We start from the raw sequence: 8,392 nt of genomic DNA, 5'->3' as shown, positions 1-8,392 counted from the left end.
TTCATTGTTTCCAGTTTGGAATCCATGAATTATTATTGTATTAGTGAACCTAAGGCTCCCAATTATGTCTCTGCCTTAATTAAACAGTTATTGAAACTGCATCAAAAGGTCATGAGGACTCGGTCATATTTTGAACGCAAATGGGGTCCAATCTTAAAGTTTGCCAATTTGTCAAGGCGTCATAGTCAGTTAGGTTTCGAGGTGAAGTATGTTTTTAAAAACTGTAAGATGATCTATGGAGCTATGGTAAGAAGTCTTAGAATACCCTGATTTTGAGTTCTTAATTCAACAAGTCATTCATTTAGCATATCGTAGGCCCAATAGCATTACGAAGCTTTAATGGATCAGATCGGCGATGACATTCCAGAACCTATCACCCAGAAAATTTGAATTCACGGGTATGAAATCTATATCGGGTAAATATAATTCCTCGATTGCATGGGGGGACGAGACCCTGACTGGATTCCTGAAAATTACCTCAATCAAAGTGTAAGAAGATTACAATCAATTGCAAAAGGTAAGAAAACAATTTAGTAAACTATATCAGGAAGAATATGCTAATCTAATACATCTAAGACGATGTATGAGTCCCGGATAGATACAACCAGTCACTCCTAATAAGATCTCACCTGGAGATATTGTACTACTTAAAGAAAATTTCACTAAGCAAATGACTACCCGATGGCGTGTAAAGGAGATGATTACAAATACTTTCGGGTTGAGGTTACTGGTGCAATAGCCTTAAAGGGAAAACCCAAGAACTGGAAGAGACATTCTTCAGTCATTAATCCCACTTCTCACCCCGGGAAAGATGAAATCCAATGATTCTAAGGCTTGATGTACAGGAGTCTCAAGTACCCAAGGATACTAGAGTTAAATGCCAGGCTGCTATTGACAGCTCGGAGCGGACTAGAAAAATCTTGGAAGCTTAAAATGATTTATCTGTTTCGGGTGAATAAGAGAGACACTACTTGTAAATAGTTAGTATATAGAGTATTTTGTTGGGCATTCAACTGTGAATAATGTCATGTTATATTTAAATTTTAATATACCTTTGTATATTGACTGTGTTAAATATTTTTTGTAATTTAATGTTTCAACTTTTCTTGTTTTGGGGATCCTATTTATCATGAGTTTTTGTATTCAATTTATTTAGTTTATATAAATAAATTGAATCCCCTCCCCCCAGTGTAGAAAATATTTTATCGTGAACCAAAATTGGAGAAGTTGAAAGTAATGTCTTTTGTTGTTAAGTATAAGATAAGTATCAAACTTCCTAAATATTATTCGTAATATGTTTATCATGTTCAAGTGTTGAGCGGGGCTGACTTTTAGTTCCTCTAAACAACCTTGTTATTAGTGATCTGCCGCCTAGGATTGTTTTTTAAGGTGAACTGCTTGTTTACGCTGTTGTCCGAGAGCTGGAAGTATTTGTCGAGGCGAGCGGAGTTCCCAACCCAAGAGAGTTCTCAGGCAAAATCCTTGTTGAATGGTGGACGTTTTTACAACTCTCGCTCATGGAAGGATAAACCCCTAGTGAGACTGACACTATGCCACTTTGGGGGGCAGCAGGAGCAACAGTAATTTAGTGAACGGCAGGAGTATTGAGGTGAGTCAGCCTTTTCACATCTGAACATGAGTTGATTTGATACCCTAGCCATAACGATTTAATACATTGGATTAAATTAGTTCCCTTCTCAAGACCTTGTTAAAAATAAATCTCGGGATCAAAAGAAATTACGATTTTTCCAATTTTGTTTTCGGTTTCTTTTTTTACCATTAAAAGTTTTGTTTTTACAGTGGATTACCACTTTTATTGGGATTTCATCAATTGTTATTCGTGGATTACTACATTAGGCTATTAGCTATAAAGTTTTGTTTTGGTGGATTACCACAGTTTATGAACAATATGTTTGTGCTTTTTAAATTTAAAAATCTAATTCCATCGAAGGTATTTTTAGTGAACGGATTCCCGTTTTGAGTTTTGTCTTTGTTTAACACGGATTCCCTTAAGTTATTTAGTTTCCCTTTTACCTAAACAGTTTTACAGGGAGTGTTTTTTTGTGTTTTTCAGATCCTGAGAGACATGATAGTCATTGGTAGGGGCTTGCATCTTAGTTGTCTTAACCAGTAATTTTTATCCAAAATATTAATTAAATTAATATAACTGGACTTTTAAGAACTTTTTGCTTCCTTTACATCATTTTGTTTGTTTTTACCTGGCCATTGAAAAAATATTGTGTATGGAACCCCTGGGGGGACTTTAGAAGAAATTGCTGCCTGCTGCCCTTCCTTTGGTGTTCTTTAGTGTCGGTATCTTTGAGCATATATTTATTAAAGGTTACATGATAATCGGTGTTTTAGGCCATAGTTACGTTCGGGACTTTGAGCAGTTAGGTTATTCGTGTTTGACATACGGTGATCTTAAAGTGCCTATTGAATTTTTTGCATTTCCTGGATTTGGATATAGGAACTTTATACTTAATCCGAAATCGTTGGACGATTTGACTGAATATAATCCAGAAGTGACCGTTGTAATTTTGGGTGGAAACGATATAAAGGAGAATGTGGATTTGAATATTGTTAAAGCAGATTGTGAGCGTTTTTTTGCTATTTGAGATTAAGGTTACCAAAGTTCAATAATTTGGTTGTTGCTCGCGTTGGAATTCGCCACTTGAAAAGTACTAATAGACACGGCACCCCTTCTGCAGATTTGTATAAGAAATTGGCTAGAAATTTTAACAAGTGGTTAGACCGTCAACCCTTTAAATATAAGACTTTGTTGATTAACGGTTCGTCAAAACTCGATGACCCTAGATATTTCAAAGCTGACGGCATTCATTTAAATAGAGGGGGTTTAGACTGTCTGTTTCAGTGGATCTATAATTGTTTATCAGACATTGTAAAAGCCAATTCATAATTAAACATGGCGTCTGAATTAAAGTTGTTGATTAATTCCCGAAAATATATTCGCAAGTTAGTGACTGAATGTTATAATAAAAGGACTAATTATTGTCAGTTAACTGAATTGGAAAAGAATAAGATTAAGTCAGAGTTACAAGATCATTTAGAATCGCTTAAGAAGTATAATAGTGAAATTCAAAAGCTCAAAGGTCTGAAGAGGAGGATGAAACATGGCTAAATGCCGAACTTGATTCCTGTGAAGGTTATTTTTTTAAAATTCGGGAATGTACTGCTGCTCTTACACGAAATGTTACCCCTTCTAATGTTAGTGTTGATACTGCCCGAAGTTTGTTAAAGAGTCCCACTGCTCCGCTTCCACAATTTCGTAGCCTAGAAGGGGAGGATCTATTGAAGTTTTTTAAAGATTTTGAAGACATAACGTCCATGTTCAAATATTCAGAATATGAGAAATTTATTCTGTTAAAGCAGCAAATCAGTGGAAGGGCCTTAGTACTTTTAGAAAAAATTAGAATCGGCAAGAAGGGTTATGTTCATGCCAAGAAATTACTAACAGAGGCCTTAGCATCTAAAGACCTCAGAATTTTTAATACCATCAAAAAAAATCTCTGAAATCAATATGAAATTAGAAAGTAATCCATTTGAATATATTTCACAGATAAGAAATCTAACTCAAGCAGCTGAAAGTTTGTCTCTGGGACGTGAGGATTTTTTAAGGTATTTTTTCTGGCAGGGCTTAGATAATCGATTTAAAGTACACTTAACCCAGATTACTAATTCATCAAGGCCAACACTGAAGGAAATTAATGATAATTTCTTTGAGGCCTGTGAAACAGATTCAATGAGCAAAAGTAAGAGGTCTAATATAGGAAAAAAAAATGCAAATGCATGATAATCATAATCATTGGAAGAATAGTGCAAGTTATGCTGTTAGTGTTAGTTCCCAATGGAAACCATCAAATTTCTTTCCTTGTGTCTTGTGTACCACAGAAGGCAAACCTGCCTCGCATCCTATTTATAAATGTGAATTTTTTTCGGATGTTACCACTAAGCTTGACAAAATTCAATCTTTAAATGGGTGTTATAAGTGTGCAAGCTTGAGTCACACTACTGACAAATGTAACTTTAAATTTAAGATGAAATGTAAGTTTTGTAAAGCATGGCACTTTAGTTACCTCTGTAAGAAATAGTAAAAAAATCAGCATCTACTAATGATGATAGAAAATCTGAATTATAATAAGACTTCCTTCGGAAAAAAAGGAAATAATAAAATTTCGTCCCCCCCAATGGAATCTAATAATAACGTTAGTTAATAATGGAGGGCTGCTTGCAAAGTAATTTTGGACTGTGAGTCCAGCATTTCCCTCCACCGTTTACCATTTCTTGATAGCATCCAAAAACAGAAGCATAAGAGCATTTGAAGATGATGGAAGTCAGTCAAATCTGATTAGTGAGGAACTAGCCAATGCTTTCGGATTTAAAGGTAAAAGGATTACAAGCAAAGGTTGAATTGAGAATAAATGGTTATTCAATGTTTCTCAAGAAAAGAAAAATATGCATCAAAACTAGTGGAATTTGAAATAATAATTGGTAAGTGCTATTCAAAACCAACATAGAGGCATTATGTATCCCATCCAATTAACATAAAGTTGAAATTAAAAGGTCCTGGGCAAAGGGTTTGGTTTAATGGTTTCCATCTGAAAGGGTATGTGTTGTAGCTGATGAGCTTTCTGACGCCTAATAGTTGATTGCAATTGAAAATATTGATTTGATTTGGGAACTAAATCAGGATATTGTTTACCACTCTCAGAAAAGTAGTTTTGGTATGTAATAGCAAGTCTCTGTATGCTAATGACCCCGTTTGGTGTCTTCTTAAAGGTGTGGAAATTTGACACCTTTATTGAAGGATATTCCTTATCTACATCCGTCCATCCACTCGGTTTATTAAAATTGTTCATCAGTATGTTATGAAGTAGCCAGTCTCTGTAATGCTATTGACCCCGTTTGGTGTCCTTCTTAAAGGGTGAAACATTGACACCTTAATTGGAAGGATATTCCCTTATCTACATCCGTCCCTCCCTCGTTATAAATTGTCATCAGTAATGTTACTGGTTTGGGTTTGTAAGGATAGATAAGCCCATTCTTCTCTGGATAAGTTTTGTGATGTTGATTATCCAATTAAGGTTTCAGAATTCAGTGTAATGCGATCGAAATAAAAAGGGGTAAATGTAATTTCGTTCAGAGTTAGAGTAAAGCCACAGAATGATGTTCTTGCCAGTATTTGATAATAAATTATATTCACATTGGACAATGAGTTTTATGATTTTGGAAACTTCAGAGCTTGCATGATCATTTTGCTTGTCAAATATTGTTTTGGATCACACTATTCAGAATGGAAGAAGGTCGATTAGTTTATGCCAACTTTTGTGGAATGCAAAAGATATCTTCATGATGCTTGGTAGAAATTTTCATTTGGCAAAAGTTCATTTTTGGAATCTAATCTTTAAAAAACCTAAAGAGAAATCCAACTCATTTACAGTTTGTTATGAATGAAGCCCTAAAGAAAGAGAAAAGCTTAGAATCATAGAAATGGATTCCTAATCTTGGTATCAGTTTTGTACATGAACACCCAGAAACACTCTTTTTTTGCCCTTCAATATGGGTGGTTGTGTTCAAATTGAAGTCGTGAAACTACCAAATTTAGTAAGTTGTGTTTTCTATCAAACTTGTGTGAAAGAGACTCAACCACGGTCAGACAATTAAGTCCATAACCAGGGCCATACATGCAGGTCTATGCTAAATCAGAAACCTTTCTTCTCATTAATACATTTGACGGTTTGATAAATTGTTGGTAGTTATGCGTTTTGATCTTATGCAAGGCCTTTTAATCAAGGGTTGCATTAAGTTGATGTTGATAGGCTAACAGACTTTGTTTTTTGTATGGTATAAAAATGTTGAGAAGGGAGATTTTTACCATTGTTTGCATCTCGAAATGTCAGGTTGTTGCCTTCGGTTTAAGATGTTCCCCCCACAACTTTGTTGATGCTTCGGTTCTTTAAACAAAGATTTTGGATTTTAGATTCTTGATCATGGAATGAAAACCCAGTTGAATGAGTTTAAAAAGGTGGCATTTAATTCTTTGTCTTATATGGACCAATTGGTGCTTTTTAGTGTCAAATGAAATTGAGAATCTGCCCACTGGCAATTATTCTGTGGTAGGATCTTTAATGTTTTCATCCTTATGGTTTTGATTTAGCAACAGTTCGTTACTAATGACAGGTGTCTCTACAGGGAAAATAGTATTCTTCCTGCACAGGTTTCTGCAAACGGCAAGGAGTTGTTTAAACTTCTTTGGTGATGGCAGTGGAATCGAACCACATCGATTGTCTGTTATCAAATAGGATTTCAGTTTGAATGGTAAGGCTAAAACTAAGAGGGCGAAATTTTTAAGAACCATTGCCCTCTCACTTTGATCTTTTTGGTTTTACTGGACCCATCTCAAATCGAAGGCAGATTAATTTTCTTCATGGTCTTCCAGGTTGTGAAGAAAATTTAGGATGGGTGAATGAATCATTATCATCCAGAGTTTACGTAACGGAATGGCACAATATCGCTAATCAGGCCAAGTTCTACTCCTGATATTGCTTTATTGATAGATTTTTTGGTTTGGGACGGGGATAGGGATGGAAAATTTCATTTGGCTGCTTGCTTGAATAGCTCTAAATTACCTATATGGTGGTGTTTGTGTACATACATTGATATTGTATTCCTATTGTAGTCAAGTTTTGTGTGGGAATGGAAAAAATTGTATGCATAAATAGTCAGTTGGAAAGTAAAAGCATTCCCATCTTTGGAGATGCAGGGTGAGTAGGCCTTTGGCAACGGAACTGGTTTTGTTTATTTTATTTTAATCGAAGTTTAGCTGGACCATTATGCATCCAATCCTTTTGAATATTGTTGGCCTTCATGTGTTTTCCGATAGTCAGGAGGAGTAGCGTCTCTCTTGGTTTGAAATTCCTTCTACTAATAAATTTGTCCAAAAATTGCAGAAAACTATCAGTTTTTTTGTGATCGATCGAATTCAGCATGTAGGAAACTTATTGTGCAAAACCACCCAGTTCATTTTGCTTTTGTTAGGAGGGAAATTGAAAATCCCTCAGATTGCCTATAACTACGTCGTTGCCTTTCATATCGGTGAGTTGAATGCAACCACTATTTTTTATTCTGGTCCTGGAATGTTTTAAAGGAAAATAAGGAAACCTTCCTATGCAGTGAAAATGGTCAACTTATTCATTTATGGTTCCAAATCCTTATGCATAGTGCAAGCTGGATATAGTTTGGAAACATAGGATCCTATTGTGTACTAGTTCCAAATGTTGTGGCCATGTCAGATTAATTCTTTCGAATATTTTCCTTTCGAGTTTGGGGGGAAATGATTTTCCAGTTTTGATTTACTTGTATCTATTCCATAGAAGTTTATTCTTTTCGTAGAGAAATTAAAGTTAAAGGTCCGTTTTGAAAAGCTAAGCACTCCAATAACAATTTGGCTCACTTTAGAGTTAAAGAGCAATAGTAATACATGAAAAGAAGCTTGCAATGTTAGTTATACCTACAGGATCAACGGTGCATAAGCTTTCCCTGAGGTTTTTACATATTTCAGCTTGTCCTACTCAAAGAAAAAAGACATGCCTAACATAGTAGGTCATGCTTCTAAATTTACGTTGACAAACTCTGGGTTTGCTTCTAGTACGTAGCAATTGAAAACACTCATTCGGATGTCATGGTTTTCCTTTGGTTGCTTGGCTAAAAATAGTCCATCTAACTTCCCTGATTGTGCACAACCTACACATAAAAGCTCAACCATACGGGTGTGTTACTCTTTTTGTTTTGTCAGAAATGAAAAGAAAGCGGTTTTAATTTTACGTGCCGTCATATGAAAAGAAGCGGTTCTTTAGCGTGGCCGTCATATTTTTCAGTGGTTTAAGAGAAACCTTAGAGAATGTGTTTTTTGTCGTAGGTTTCAAAGTCAAGAACCAATGCAGTATTTAAATTCAGTCGCTCCCTACAGGAAATGGAGAAGTTGGTCACCACCTAATATGTCCCCTTTAGCTATGTATTTTATGGAGTTTCATTGGCCCAATTGATCGTTAAACCAACCAGGGTAAGAACAGGAAAAATCTTGTCTCACTATGCATCACTTGTTAGTGGAGTTAGAGCAGTTAATTTGATTATTTGGTTTTAGATCTTTCTGTTAAAGGGATTTCTTAGGAGGCCCTTTGTCAGGATTCGTTATGTTTCCAGTTTGGAATCCCTGAATTTATTGGTATTATGTGACCTAGGCTCCCAATTAGTCTCTGCCTCTAAATAATAAATTATTGACTGCATCCAAAAGGTCATTGAGACTCGGTCCATATTTTGTGAACCGCAAATGGGGTCCAATCTTTAAGTTGTTTGGCCCAATTTTGGTTCC

General features: G+C 35.5%; 1 protein-coding gene across 2 annotated transcripts in view; it reads left to right on the top strand.

Annotated features, from left to right (window-relative positions):
• The first annotated feature begins 840 nt into the window (after positions 1-840).
• LOC135210693 (uncharacterized) overlaps positions 841-8,392 on the top strand; it is a 40,777-nt gene continuing 33,225 nt past the window's right edge. Inside the window, exons 1-2 of one of the 2 annotated variants that reach the window (XR_010313561.1) lie at positions 841-1,609; positions 2,075-2,200. The gene's annotated coding sequence lies outside the window, so the exon portion shown is untranslated. Of the gene's footprint in view, positions 1,610-2,074; positions 2,201-8,392 lie in introns of those variants that run through there. The other variant, XR_010313559.1, reaches the window with a different exon arrangement.

The sequence above is a fragment of the Macrobrachium nipponense genome, chromosome 4, assembly GCF_015104395.2.
Source record: "Macrobrachium nipponense isolate FS-2020 chromosome 4, ASM1510439v2, whole genome shotgun sequence".
NCBI classification, from domain to species: domain Eukaryota; kingdom Metazoa; phylum Arthropoda; class Malacostraca; order Decapoda; family Palaemonidae; genus Macrobrachium; species Macrobrachium nipponense.
This window is presented reverse-complemented; position numbering and strand designations above follow the sequence as displayed.